General features: G+C 35.4%; 1 protein-coding gene across 2 annotated transcripts in view; it reads left to right on the top strand.

Annotated features, from left to right (window-relative positions):
* LOC119782052 (metabotropic glutamate receptor 4-like) overlaps positions 1–14,489 on the top strand; it is a 218,321-nt gene that overhangs the window by 118,476 nt on the left and 85,356 nt on the right. The gene's annotated exons all lie outside the window — the stretch shown is intronic.

Genomic DNA, 14,489 nt, shown 5'->3' with positions numbered 1-14,489 from the left:
AAGCGTGTTAGAAAATGGATGGATGGATCAATATACCATCTCCCTTCGGCTATAAAGTCACCATATGGATCTGTTACTTGAAATTCCAATAGTTATTTACAGACAGATGAGTTTATTTTGATAAGCAATTTTTGGTAATATTATATAAATAACAAAATATTTACTTAAATTCTAACCCAACTTTATCTCCTTAGTTTCACTATCTCTGAATATATATACATTTCAGTTTTCAAGAGCCAGCAGATTTTATATTTGCATCCTAGAAGAAATTCTGGAAATTAACCAGGAAAAAATATGAAAATTGTACAAAAAAGACAATCAACTCTGCAGTACATAAAAAAAAACCTTTATATTCTTGACCGCTGGTACTGTCTTACATAGAAAGCTTTTTATTTAACATTTTGTACTTTTACTCTTTTTTTTTTCTTTTCTTTTTTTTAATTGTGTTGTTTTTACTAGCTTCTGTTTTTCACTTGGTGCAAAAAGTTTTCTTTACAGCTTTGTAGTAATAAATGTTTTTAAAGAACAGTTGAGCACTGCTGTATGTCAAGTTAAGATTTCGATTCAAAATTGAAAAATCATGGAAAAAAATCCTTTTTTCCCTAAAAAATCTACACATTGCAAAGTTTTACACACTTTCGTCTCCATTCAAGTGATGAAGGACAGATGGATGCACATGTAAAGGTTGAGAGATTTAGAACACAAGAATACAGACTGATGCAATCAAATGCAAAAGGCTGTATTTTTTTTGTCTTTTCCTTTTCATAACTCTTCGTGGTGCAGAATTTAATGAGAAGCAGGGTAATGTATTGATGCAATCTAGCTGCATTTGGGGTGATCTGCATTTGCAGTGTCTTTTTTCCACTGAAATTTGTGTAAATAATTAAAGAAGCAAGGCTGTTTTGCAGCCTTAAAAAGGCAGGAAATTGCAATAACTTTTTTCAAATATTTTACAAACATTCCAGGCATTGCAATTACCAGCTAGATCTGGTTGGTTTATGTTGTTTGGACCAATTTATTGTGTGGCGAGGACGTACCTCTGAGAGAGACTAATGGGATGTGTAAACTGGCAAAGTGGTAAAGTTTATAAGACCTTGATGGATGTTATGGTAGAGGGTTTGCTAGGTAATATTTGAGAAGGAAAAATCTCATTTTGTCCAAGCTAGCTTAAGGGAGCACTAAACTCAATCAAACTTAGATGTAATCAAACGTTATCACTCTTTGTAGGAGTAGAGGGTTTTCTATCACCATGGACATACTGTGCTGCTCTGTTAAATCCACTCCCTCTTTTCCTCCCTCATGTGTTTCTTCAGCACTCCATAAAAAAAAGACCAGTAGTCACTTCAGCCAAATCACTGAGAGATTATCTTAAAATGAATGAGAAATGAAACTTCATTGCTTGTTTTCGAATGCATGGTTCTCTCCTATCTTACTTAATGAAATTTTAATTAGTTGTAGCAATGTACAATGCAGAGAGAAGAAGCAGTTAAATATGAGTTATATTTTTAACCTGCTTGGTGTGGAAACAAGTTGTTGGGAAACAAAGATGTCATCACCTTTTAACTTGAAGGTGCTGACACTGGGAGGCTTGTTGTCAAGCAGTTGCTCATTTACACATTTAGAACTGCAGGGAAACAATTTCATTTAGAGCCCTTTGTCTTAGTTTTTAAGGCACCTATCTTTTTCATGTGAAACAATATAATTTGGTTAATTACTAGAAATCTTGATAATATTGATCATTGCATTAGAGAGCTCCATTAAGATTTTTAAATGGATGTAGATGATTTGTCTAAACCTGCAGCTAGAACCTCATCTGAGTTCTCTGGACACCATTTTAAGGTATTTTTAACAACACGGCAAAGAGAAAGTCCATTATTATTATTAGTTTTAGCTACAGTTTGTTAAAACTTTCAAATCCTTAAACAGATTTTAATACCAGATAGAGATTATTTAAATAAAGACTAAGTAAATTTTATATTTATAATTTTCTTTATTAAAGGGAAAAGACCGTCCAGCACAAACCCTGGGTCTACACAGAAGGAGTAAATGTCCACAAACGTGATGAGTAGTCCCATTGACTGTTTAACCTAGACTTAGACCACTTTATTAATTTCACCAGGGGTAATTCGTTAAAAATAATAATCAAAATAAAAAATGTGCATATAATCCCATAAACAATAAGATGGTTAAAAAGAATAATGTGACAGGGAGCTTGAGGACCAAAATTAACAATAATAATAAACAGACATATAGTAAAAGGATAACACAGTTATCTTTTCACATAACTTATCAGACTTACACATTACTTTGTAGGAAACTGTATCAGCGGAACATAACTATGAATTTTGTTCCAATAAAAGGTGGACTTATTGGTGTGTTTGGATCATTTTTCTACTCCATAGTCCAAGTGCACATAAGCTTAAGGTCACAAACTGATAGCCAACCACTCTCCATCAAATTGCAGCTTTCTACTGAGTGCTAAATTCATGGTTCCAACATTTATGGCAGTTTTCCAGGATTTGATGCGGTGGCCCATTTGAAGACCATCAAACCATCATCATGATGTTTACCTGTAGGCATGATGTACTTTCTCTAAAATGCTCTGTTAGTTTTACACCTTATGTAACAGGACATACCACTAAAATATTCTGCATAATATTTTCTACAAAGTTTAGATTATCTATGTGATACTTGGTAGGAAATATGGACTATATGGTTATTTTGAAAATGTGAGGAACTTCTTTTGCCAATTGAATGTCTAAAAGTGATGTGGACAGACTATAAAATGGGGCTGTGCAAGAAGTCATTGGCTCTTACACCTACATTTTATATATGTATAACCTGAGGAGGAAAATAGTAGGTAAGATGGTATTTCTTACCTAAATTTTCTTATTGTCAGCTACACCTGAAATTTCCAGGTTTTAGCACTCAGTAAAGCAACTCTCCCTCTGTGTTTTGGAATCTGAAAGCAGACGTCTTTTGACCAGTAGATTACCGGTATAAAAAATGGTCACCTTCACCCCTTCAGATGAAATCCTATATCAGAGAACCAAAAATTTGTATGATCGGATAAGTGTGTATTTGTTTCATTTCCTAACAACTTTTAGCTTAGTCAGTTCACATGTTTTTTTTTCTGAATTTCAGACTGCCATAAAGTGGCATTCTAGGTTCCAATACTCATTCAGTGATGATCCAACCCTCTCAAATTAGACGTTTTTGAGAAGGACATCCCATATAGAGCATCAATGGGTGCAAAGTGTACGTAGTATATGGACCTAACAATAATTGATATCTCAAATTCAGCTAACACTTGGGACAAAAGTTAGGTAATGTTGCTTTAAAAATAACAATACTCATCTAGATATTAATCAATTGAATCAATCAGTATAAAGTATTTGATTTAATTGGCTATTTTCCCACCTTTGTATTTACAAATATCATAATATTTGTAATTCATTTCCCATTTTCAGACTTGTCTGACTGGATTGTCTTAAAATAAACTAGACTTTTCTGAGTATATTTTGAACAAATTTGGAATAACTGACAAGTGTCTCTGTATATTACAGAGAACTTAATTGAAACTGCATTGGGTAACGAGATCAAAGTCTCTATATAACTTTTACTTTTTAAGTATTATGGCCCTTTAAGGTTCCACAGATCTTACTGAACTTGTAGTGGCTAAATTTCCGTGCCTAAAATATTGACTATTTCTTTCTTCAGAATAATGCAAATAACCACTGAGTCAGACGGACTCTACGTAAGTTAAAGTTTGAACGACAGTAGAAAACAGTGTGTTCTCCCCGTCTTTATTTCCAGCAGCAACAAAACACACACATTTTTTTTTTTTTTTACATTCCAGAGACGTGCAAACTCCCAAACGTTATCGCTTAGCGTCAGTGCCTATTGATTCAATTCAAAATGATTCTAAGCATTAAACAAAATGCAGATTAAACTAGAAGGAAATTATTTACACTGTAAAATAGTAACAGACTTATAACACAATCGTAAATATTCTATATCATTGAAATGCTTAACATATCCAAAAATAATAACTAAATATGAATTTAAATTACTGAATAGAATATTCGAGAGTATAGAAAACAAATATCTTAGCTTTCATAACAAACACTTACAGGGAGTAATTTTAACCACAATTCTCAGTTTCACAGAGACAGAAGCTGACATGTGAAAGACTTTGCCTCTGCATGTCAGTCGACTTGTTGAAACACATATTGACACAGACAGGAGCCCACTGCCTGGACAAAGGGGAACTGTAGGTGATCTTAATTAATTATACAAGTGTATTTTTAGAAGTGGTCACAAGATGAGATGTTTCTACAGCTCTCTTTAGGATACCAGATTTATCATTAAATTTCATTGTCAGTACCACAATGTAATTGTGTCCAACATGAAACATTTTAGACAGCATCGTAGGAAAGGTGTGAAAGGATGATTCTGTGGTTTCATTGCTTCATTAGACTCTTCAGCATTCATTGAGGACAAAAGCACTTTAAGATAGTGAGCTGAGATGAGCGCTATTATGCACTCGATACAGTCAGCTGGCTCGTAGAAATAGAAGGAATGTGTTCCATTACATGCATGTCATATCAGTGACCAGAGAAAAATGCCTAGCTTGCTCAGATTGCCTCTCATTTAAAGTACAGCAAATATATTTTCCCTGCTGAAGGATATAATTTTCCTAAAAAGTCTTTGTTTTTATTTACTCTACCTTAGCAGCAAACATACACTGAGCAAAACTCAGTCATATAAGTCATAGAAAATGTTTTAGTTTTTAACATATGTGAGATTTTCTTAGGTTTTACCAGCACACTTAATTTGTCTCTAAAGCCATAGCCTAAGGGAGAAATACAAAGGTTGTTTCAAGAGGAAGGTTGTGAGTTTGTCATTTAGTAAATCTGGTAGCTTAACCTATATAGGGTGGAATAACACATCCAGCCTTCTACAAAGTACTTAACACTCTGACATACTATCCATTTGGAAAAGGAGGTTTAGGTCTTTCATTGCAAGTAAGCCTTCTTTGCAAATCCAGAAAGGCAGTTATCAGTAGGCAAGTCAGTGCAAGACTACAGTATATCAGAAATTTTTTTTTCCCCAGTCATGGCTTCTAATAGCTTATGCTTAGTTCAACAGACATAGCCATGAACTTACAGCAATTGTTTGGCACATTACAAGACTTTTATTAGTTAAAATAGCATTTTGTGAGATCCTGTGACATGGCAGTTCAATCTGAAAAACCCACTCAGAAAGAAAAAGACAATTAGAAGAATTTTATTGATACAATTATTTTAAGTCTTTGGCACTCAGACTTCGGCAGGAACCATTAGTGCCGAATTTTACTTTATTGCGCATAAGCAGGTATATGAGAGGAGGGATTCTTCCCCCCAAACCCTGAAACTGGTTTGTTGAGTGGAGATAGATGAAGCAGGTTCAGTCCACAGACTGCTGGTTGGTGAGACGGAGTGCCTGAGCTGTATTGGTGCTTCACTCAAAGTACCCGGAAAGATAGATGGCCAGCTTGGATAAACACGGGTACGCACCTGTCCATGATGAGCAAGCATTAAGCGACAATGGAGAGGAAAACCTCCCCTTTGGGAAGAACATGGCGGTCTTCTGCCGGACCGATTGAAATGTGATGGGAAATGCAGTAAGAATCCAGAATGAATTATACTCTGATAGGGATGGGGTTGAAGAAGAACCATGCAGAGATGGGAAGTAACGAAGTACAAATACTTTGTTACTGTACTCAAGTAGATTTTTCTGATATTTTTACTTTACTTTACTACTTATTTTTATGGCGACTTTTTACTTCTACTCCTTACATTTTTACACAAATATCTGTACTTTCTACTCCTTACATTTTAAAAAATTGGCTCGTTACTTTAGTTTTGAATCATTTCAATGGAGTTACCATTATTATTTTTCACGTCATCAATACCAAATTCAATCTAATTGGATGGGAATCTACGTTGCATTTGACGCACCACTACAAGATGAATCGACAGATTTGGCGGTATTCATTCGCAGCAAATCATTGCAGCTTGGTGGTGGTGGCGTTAGCATAGTAGTATGGACGACGAGATGATTGAAAATGAACACAACAGAGATCTAGTCCTATTGGCAGACATCCATTTAAAATGTAGGCAACGGCATGAAAAAAGTGGTTTCTACTTTTACTTTTATACTTTAAGTAAATTTAAAAGCCTGTACTTTGTTACTTTTACTTGAGTAAAGAAGTTTAATCAGTACTTCCACTTTTCTAATATTTTCTAACACAAGTATCTATACTTTTACTCAAGTATGGAAAGTGAGTACTTTTACCATCTCTGGAACCATGGAATAGTGAGATGGAGCTTAACTACGAGGGTGGAGAAGGGGAGATAGGTGGGTTGAATTGGGGTTATCTGAGTGAAAATCAGACATAGCGCAACCACTGCTTGAGCTTTGGCTGGGTAGCTTACTAAGTCGCGGATTTGAAGACCTTTTAAGATGAACTCTGAATGCTGAAAGGGCTTCATGGAGGTGCAGTTCAAAGCTTATTGGTAAGTCATTTAGTTTCTTCAGGTGAACTTCTGCCTAGGGTTTAATTAAAAAATACACTGAAAATTGCTTGGTTTATTTTTGCTTTTTTTTTTTTTTTACTCAGTATACATAAGCTTTTATGCAATAAATATATGTGTTGAGAAGACTTTGTTAAGAAAACAAAATATTATCTAGATACTTTTAGGAAGCTAAATATAAAGCATTTTAGTGCTGTGCATCATACACCTAAACCATCAATAATTATAAGAAAAAAAAAAAAAGGTTGGAGAGGGATTTTGTCAAACTGCTATTTCCCAAAGCAACTGTGCAAGTAATGTTTGCCCAGGCTCGATTACCATTTCAAGGGATATTACAAGCTGAATTATTGTTGCGTGGAATGAATAGTGATGCAAAATGTTCGGAGGTTCATGCAAAGGTCTCTTCCATTAAGAAACTGCGGGCCATAAAAAGGCCGGCAGGATTATAGGTGCAGATTTCCCTCTGAAGACTTCCTGTTTGCAGATGGAATTGTGTCAAAAATACAAATACCTTGACTAAAACATTCACTGCTTAATAACCCTGTTTTTTTTTTTTTTTTTTATTAAACATTGAACCTATTATGTGTCCTGTTCCCAACATTCAGTAGCTGTGATTATGGAGATGGGGTGTTAAGCTGTTTATAATTATCTTTACCCCTTTTAAAAATCAGCAAACAACAAAATGAACTCAATTTATGAATCTGGAAGTTATTCCACAGTTAAGATTCCCACTTGCACACTTGCTAATTTGCCTATTTTCATTTGCCTTATTTCCTAAATTCTATCACATGTATCAAACTGTTGTTTCTATAACCTTTTTACATATGTAAGCTGGTGCATGGCCATAAAAAGCATTACTTTGTTGTAATGCCTCTTGTGAAAGAGCAGAGAACTGTTGAAAACTGCAGAGCCTCTGTATTGGATTGAACATTCCATCTGGTTTGTATATCAATAAGGCAGGTCCGTGACTTTGAAGTGATTGATTTGGTTTGAGGAAAAGGTCATGTTTAATGACTTGTGCTTTATGCCCACCTTGATCTGTTCCAATATTAGGCAAGTAAATATCTGACGGCAACCAATTTGATGAAACTGAATGTAGAATTAATTAAAGCTTTTTATGCTTGAATGCTGGTCACAGTGCAGACTCCACTCCTAAATGTTTCCCTTAAAAAGCATCCCTTTTCTGATGCTTATATCTGAAAGTAGTTTTACATAAAGCTAAATGCAAACATACAAGCACAATCATAAAAGTACCACAACTTCATAACAACCATTTGCTCTGACATCACTCAAATATTCAGGGAGTCAAAATCAAGAACAAATACACTAAACAAGGTTGACATGTGGACTTTAAATAATAATGTGACTTTTTACTTTGTATTTAACTATAATGGATGGGTTGTTGAAGATAAATTATGGGTAAACATAATGTTTTCGAGGCATTTTGACAGACTTGTGATCAGTCTGTGATGTATCCCGCTTTTTTCTCCAATAGAGTGCTTGCGATAAGCAGCAGATCTCTGTAACCCTGACAGATAAGTGGCAGAAGATGGATGGATGGATGGATGGATGGATGGATGGATGGATGGATGGATGGATGGATGGATGGATGGATGGATGGATGGATGGGCAATTAAGAAGTTAAGATAAAGTGTTGCTTCCAAAAATATGGATAAACACTTACAAATAGTTGGATCCTTCCTACATGTTTTTTCAGAAAGGATCTACATTTGTTTTACCAGCTATAATAATTATATTAAATTTTCTATTTATTTTGATGACTTGATTCAACAAGTGAAACACGTTTTGCAGAATATTAACACATTATTGTTCCAAGGGCATATTTAAATTCTGATTTTAACTGATTAACTGAGTTATCGAAAACACCACACTTTATCTTAGAATAATATCTTAGAGTTATAAAGTAAAAGAAAACAAAACTAAACTTAAAAACAAAAGTAAAAATGTATGTTTAATACCTGCCTCATTTTGTTGTTAAAAGTAATTCTAAAAAATAACTAGCTTTTCAGAGTCTATTCAGTTTTTATACATTGAAACATTATCACAAATGTGTCATCTTTCTGTACATTTAACTATTTGCGATTTAAATCCAAAAGACATTTTGATCCGATAAAACTTTCTACAGGGACCATTTTACTGTTGGTGTTAAATAGCTACTAAAATATGTTTCCGGTATGAAATCCTGAGGGATTTGCAAAGGAAAATTTTGTTTTTGAGCCAGATGTTTTAGTTAGTTTAATATTTTCACACAATCACTGTCCACTACTACTCCTCTCCACCTTTTTGTTTGTCTTATTTTTCGTAACTTCTAACTTTAAATTTGTATCTATTTTTAAAGCTTTTGTTTTGTATTGTACAAAAGGTTCACCATTGGATGGTATATAATTTAAAAACTTCAGTTCATAAAACAGTCCCTGTTTCCTTGACCTGTTTGGTCATGTAGAAGTTGGCTGGAGTCACAGACATATATCACAATTTTCCTATCATTGCATTTCTCTATTTATATGCCTCCCCAAGACATCCTACTCCTCAGGGAGGTAATTAATTTGCTTCTCTGACACTGGAATGGCCTTCAAAAACCTATCTAAACTTATATAATAATAATAATAATAATAGATTTTATTTGTAACGCACCTTACATTTCAAAGAAATCTCAAAGTGCTACAGAGACCAAAAGAAGAAAAAAAAAAGACAAAGACAAAAATAATAACAATAGTAAAAAAAAAAAAAACAAAAAAAAAAAAAAAAAAACTATATATTATATACATTTCTGCTGCCTGACTTAAAATTGGAGTCATATGGAACATAATTAGGAAGAAGTAGTTTAATTACAGTGACCTAACAAATGCTGTAAGACCCTTATAACACTGATTGCTTTTTCTCTTACATTTTATGTTTTATGTGTTTTAGTTCCAGACATAAATGAAATTACATCTCTCATTGTTCAGAGTGAAATCACATTTTAAAACTGACAGTTCTGCAAAATAGAGCACAGGCGTCTGATGTAAATGGTAAAGCGCCGCTATATATTACCTCTCACAGAAGTTCTACTGGAAGCTTTCCCCCTGCAATGTTCATTCTCTTGCTTCTTCATTACTATCCTTCAATGTAAGTGTTCTGTACAGGAATAGAAATTTGACAAAATGAGTTGGATGACCCAATATTTCCAGTCGCAGATAAAGTAGCCTTAAGATAAATGTGATGCAGTTTGTGGCTGTGATAAGCTTGGTGTGCTCCTTGTGTGGCCGTTCAGTCTCTGCTCCTGTCTCAGCATTTATCAGTGGTTTCTGTAACAGGCTGACCCCTTGACCTGCTTTAGCTTACATCGTGCTTTTCATTCCAGGCACTGTGCCATGGTGGCGGTGAAAGGTGTTTAATGAACTGTCTTGTAAGAGGTGGGTTGTGGTTGCCTATATCAGCTCCTATCTCTCCCCCTCTCCTCCATGTTTCTGCAACTCTTTTTATTTACAGCTGTTTTTTTGCTGAGGTGGTGCTTTTACTGAGAAATATAGCGCCCTTGAGGTGTAAATAGTTCATCTGTTGATGTTATCTTTTTGATTTGCATGTTACAGGGTCAAGTAAACATATACATTCAATTCTTCACTGTACAAAATACCATTTTAAGATTTAGAAACTTATCAATAAAATACACATAATATAATTATGTTTGAACGCTCCCTGTTTCCACACAGTTGCATTTCTTGGTCAATGACTAGCTACTATGGAGCTAAATCGGGCTAAATTTTCACAAATACTCATGAAAGCACAAAAAAGTCCACACACGAACAGCACTTCAGATTTTGCCAGTAGGCTCTGTAGGTTGTTATCACCGAGTGAATCGTAATCCTAACCCTAAAGTCTAAAGAAAAAAAAATCAAATCAGTTGTGTTCTCTCTCATGGTTCTTATTTGCATTTGTCCTTGAGTCCATTCAACTGAAAAATATGAATAAATAAAGTAAAATACTATGGCACACAGACAAAACAATACTTCCTTCAAAGAAAAATTGTACAAATGTAAAACTTTTGTGATGAATCACGGCAGTGGACCCAGAATTCACCAAGAAGTTATTTAAAAAAGGGATTTATTAATCAAAAAGCAGAGAAATACCAAAAAGGACAGAAGAATCAAAAAGACTATGGACTACAGGTGTCAGCAGAGGCTGATTGAAGCCAAAATAAAAGGAGCCTGGGTGGAGGGAGGGGGGGAGCTGATCCTTACAGCACATATGTGCTGTAAAGTAAAACAGAAGTATAAACAAAATAATTTTGCTAAAGTTTTATATTCACCATTTGCCTTGACAGTTTAAAAAAAAACAGTTATCAAGGCTAGTTATGTAATGAGTGAATACAGCAACAGCAATTTTAAAAGTATTTCTTTTTAGATCTATCAAGATGATCAAAACTGTTTATGTTGCTTCATTTCAGAAATAAATCAGACAGAGTCATAAAAATAATTGTTTTATTATTTGTCAAAATGTTAGGTACGCCAAAGTCAAATTTTTTTGTTTGCTAAAACTAGTTTTACAAATGGGGAAACTCAGCAAATATTTAGCTTAAATCCATTCAAAAAGAAACCAAAAACAGTACTTTCTTGTATAACATTCTACAATAATCAAACATTATTTGCTGAAATATTGAAAATAAATTGTGGCTCTGAGATTAAAACATGAATCCAGAAAGAATAAGTGGTCTATGTTCTGAAGATGAGCATGATTTTGTACAACATATGGATATTCACCTCAGAACAAAACCAATATACCTTGTAAAGATGTTGGCTGAAGCTGGAAGACAAGAATTTTAATCTACCCTCCATGGACAGAGGGTGCCACCACCAGTGTTGGGCACGTTACTTTGAAAAAGTAATTAGTTATAGTTACTAGTTACTTCTCCCAAAAAGTAACTGAGTTACTAACTGAGTTACTCCACAATAAAAGTAACTAGTTACTAGTAAAAGTAACTATTGCGTTACTTTTGCGTTTCTCGCCCCCGTAACCCTCACCACCCGGCCCCCACCTTCTCGCCGTGTGTTTCCAAAGCCAGCTGAATAGAGCGGACGACAAGACAAGAACCTGCAGACAGTTTAGCATTTATTGCAACTCAACGTAAATGACATCAGGGGGGAACGCGATGTGAAGTTTTATAACAGGACATTCAGATCCCGTGAGTATATGAAATTAATAACTGGGGATGTCTAATTCTGAAATCCTGTGTGTTTGGGTTGTTATAGATACTGCAACATCTATCTATCTATCTATCTATCTATCTATCTATCTATCTATCTATCTATCTATCTATCTATCTATCTATCTATCTATCTATCTATCTATCTAGATGTATACTCTGTGTGTGACATAAAATATGTATCTCCATCCCTGCCACAAAGGCCATCAAATAATGTTTAAAATAAAAAATACAGTAGGTTGAGAAGGCAGAGCATCCATCCATCCATCCATCCATCCATCCAGATTTCTCCCTTTCTCCATATAGGCTATCATTTCTGGCTGTTGTCAGGTTCATTTGATCGTTCACGCTCTCCATAGTTCTCCTGTGGCGCGAGCACAGAGCGACTGTTGCGCGCCTTTAGCGAGCATGCGCGTTTCCTGCCGCTTGCGCGGTGACTCTTGCCGCCTGCGCTGTGTGGAGATGCAGAGGAAACTGTTATGTGATGGGGAAACGCAGCTCTACATAACACCGGTATTTCCATGTGGAAAACGCTGTTTTGCTGCTGGAGTCATCATCACTCTCCATCTCTCTGTGTGTGCTGTACGTTAACACCCACCAGCAGAAACACCCACCTACCCAACTGACAGACGGAATCTCATCCTCCCCTCTCTCATGACAAGGCGCGCACCTCTGGATGACCTAAAAAATAATCTTTAATATCTCTTAAACAAAAGTAGCACAAACAATATTTTTTTCTGCACAAATCTGCACTAACGTTGCACTAACCATTCAGTCTATTTGCAGAGTTTTTTGACGTGGGTGGGGTGTCAGCTTCACGCAGCTGCGCACGAGTCCTATCATGAAAAAAGGTTAATTGTGCGACCTGAGTAACGCGCAGTAACGGGGTGCCTGCAATGGTAACTGCGTTATAGTTACAGTCAAAGTAATTAGTTAGATTACTCGTTACTAAAACAAGGTAACGGCGTTAGTAACGCCGTTAGTTTCAACGCCGTTAGTCCCATCACTGACCACCACACCCTGCTAGGTACAGGAGTGGGAGAATAGCTCACTTCATAAAGTAGATGGCATTCTGAGAGGAGAAAATTATGTCATACTGAGCAACATGTCAAGGCAATGGTCAGAAGGTTAAAACCTATGAAAAAAAAGGCCTTTACCTCAGGGGTGTCAAACTCCAGCCCTCCAGAGCTGCAACTTTTAGACATATTTCTGATTCAACACACATGAATCGAATGAATTAAGTTCTGCAGAGTTCTGCAAATTATCTGATCATTTAAATTGAGTGTGTTCAAACAGCAATATATCTAAACGTATAGGACACTGGCCAGGACTAGAGTTTGCCATCTCTGGTCTAACTGGACAATGTCACAGACAAAGCTATAAAAAAAAGCACGGCTAATTTAGGATTAATTTTACAAAACAATGTGTATCTAATATTGTAATCAATTGTGCCTTAACTATTGTGAGGGTATAAATCATTTAAGCCCTGTCAAAGTACTTCAGAATTAAAGGTATCGGAATTGATTCCTGCAGAAATTCTTCCTAAAATGGGGGAGAAATTTACAGCAATTGGAAGTGATATGTTTGTTTGCATCAAGTACTTAGGGTACTCTTCCCTTTTCTCTTTGGGGCATGAGCTCTTTCTGCTGTTCCAATGTTTTTACGCTTGCTAACCAACAGTTGCTGAATTTAACTCTTTTATTGGTTAGCTAATCATGGAAAAATAATTAGAAGAAAATAACTCCAGCATTACATTAGCAAAATGATGACCCAGTCCCATAAAAATAACTCTAAAAAAAACTCAATAACTGGTGCTAATGATGTCGGGAATGACCCAAATCCTCTGGATTCTCAGCTAGGCAATGCCGTGCACAATAACGTTTCTACTGTAGGCAGTCTAAAAATAAGTTTTGGGCCAACTGGCTCATAATATATCTGTCTCTTAAAAATAACTGTGAAATGAAACTTAAATGAGCTGCTCCATTTTTAAATGATAGGTACTGTGGCTTTTACTAGCAAAATGTCTAAAACATACTATAAGCTTATATCACTGTTTTTTATACAGCTGTAGTGAAAGAAAACATGAGGCGGATTGAACATAATAATAGAACCTATCCATCTATGCAAGATATGGAGTTTTTGTTTGCAGAGGGGTTGATTGAGCCGTTAAAAATGACTTACTTTATTGTAGAACTAGTTATTAATTAAAGACAGAGGTGAGAGAAAGAAGAGAGGATGAAAAAGACAGAAGACTAGTAGGCACCAGATTAATTCATGATACACACCAGAGAGTTGGAGAAAGTGACAAAAAAAAAATACAGCATGTAAATAGTTTAGAAAATTTCTATTTCAGCTCAGCAACACAGTGGCCATGTGAGAAGGTTAACTTTTCAAAAGTTTTAGTTCAGCAAAGTTGTTACTGTGAGAAGACATGCAGTGGAGAAGGCTGAGAATGGAAAAGGCACAAAGGGGAGCCACAGATAGAGCTTTGATGACCAAAAGAGAAGAAGATTGAAAAGTACAGAAAAGGACAGAAATTATGAGAACATGATAGCATTAAGCTGTACCATAGAATTTCTTTCTGGATAGATTTTCATGATTTCAAAATTGACAACAAAGCTTAAAGCTGCAAATTAATCTGAGCTTTGAGAAATACATTGTAAGACCTGTAATCAGGCTCCTAAGTAATATATCTCCAAAGTGTATAA

This window comes from Cyprinodon tularosa, unplaced genomic scaffold, assembly GCF_016077235.1.
Source record: "Cyprinodon tularosa strain WSP-4 unplaced genomic scaffold, ASM1607723v1 ctg187, whole genome shotgun sequence".
NCBI lineage: Eukaryota > Metazoa > Chordata > Actinopteri > Cyprinodontiformes > Cyprinodontidae > Cyprinodon > Cyprinodon tularosa.
This window is presented reverse-complemented; position numbering and strand designations above follow the sequence as displayed.